This window comes from Brassica oleracea, chromosome C3, assembly GCF_000695525.1.
Source record: "Brassica oleracea var. oleracea cultivar TO1000 chromosome C3, BOL, whole genome shotgun sequence".
NCBI classification, from domain to species: domain Eukaryota; kingdom Viridiplantae; phylum Streptophyta; class Magnoliopsida; order Brassicales; family Brassicaceae; genus Brassica; species Brassica oleracea.
The window spans coordinates 15,319,899-15,321,285 of record NC_027750.1 but is presented as its reverse complement, the minus strand read 5'-3'; positions in this window follow the sequence as shown (position 1 = coordinate 15,321,285).

The following is a 1,387-nucleotide window of genomic DNA, read 5'->3' as shown; positions in this document are numbered from 1 at the left end:
AAATGAGGGTGATCAATCCTAATTTTAGCATTAAGCTTAACAAGCATGAAAGAACAATCAAAACACCTTTTTAACGGTCTTATTAGCAGCACATACTTTCAACCTTTATGAGAAACCTAAATCTAACAATTGATTTTACTCAGACATATTCATGAGAGACAAAGTCATGATGGTTTGCATAGAACTCAAATGAAATATTGAACACAGAAAATAAAAGTAATAGAAATAAAGGAGTTCAAGATCTTCTCTGTAAATCTATTTCTCCATTCCTAAGCTCTTCTAAGGGTAGCCAAAATTCTTCTTCTCCCAAACTAGGTCTTTAGGCCAGTCTGCCTCTAAAATGATACAAAACGCTAGTACATATAGCCTCACAGGCGGCTAAGGGCTTAGGTTGCAATTAATAAACTTTATGGAAATGAAGTCTTCTAATTTCGTGATTAATCCTCGAGTGATCCAATATCGATCGATGGCATTCAACGGCTGTCGATCGATTTTAATTGGCTCTGGTCGATCGATATTTCTCTTCAAGCGTCGATCGACTCTTTACGCGTAAAAGTACTCCAAAGTGTCCTAAAAGCATCATTTCCTTCTATCAAGTAGCTGAGCCTGTAATTGCTTTGAAAAGACTCTAAAACATAATAAATATATCTTAAAACACTTATATACCATGACTAAAAATGGGTGAAATCCATGGTATATCAACTCCCCCAGACTTATCTTTTTGCTTTGTCCTCAAGCAAAACAAATGGACAGTCTCTCTGAGAGAGGGTCGGAAATAGCAGGGACTCACAGATTAAAACATAGAAGTCATTACCTCTACAATATCGCATTCCACATCTAAAAGGTCCTAATCACAAAAGAACATTATGCAATATCCTAGCTTAGCAACCAAATTCATCTAGCCAACAACTTAGCAAATCTTATCTGACATTCCCCTCTACCAACCTCATTTCTTAGCATAAATAAAAGTGTAGGCTTTACCTTGGGAGTATAGATCATAGGATGCAAGGATTTTCAAACAAGTATCTGGATCTGCTGGTAAAAGATAGTTCCTATCTTTTCTCTCTACTAATTTCTCTCTTTAGTCAAAGTCTGCTTAGATTGCAAGATCATTGACCAAGACTAGACATGCTTCCATGAATCAAGCCTTAATGGTGGTTGCCACCAAGTCCTGTTCATTTTTTTTTGACCTATATCCAAGAATTCATATGAATCGAGCCTTGAAGATTGCCGCCACCAAGTCCCGTTCAAATTCTTTTTGTTGGAATTCTTATGAAGCAAGCCTTAATGGTTGTAGCCACCAAGTCATGTTCGGATTCCACCTAACTAGTCATATATTATATATATATACTAGATTAAGATCCGCGCCTTGCGCGGAATCAACATT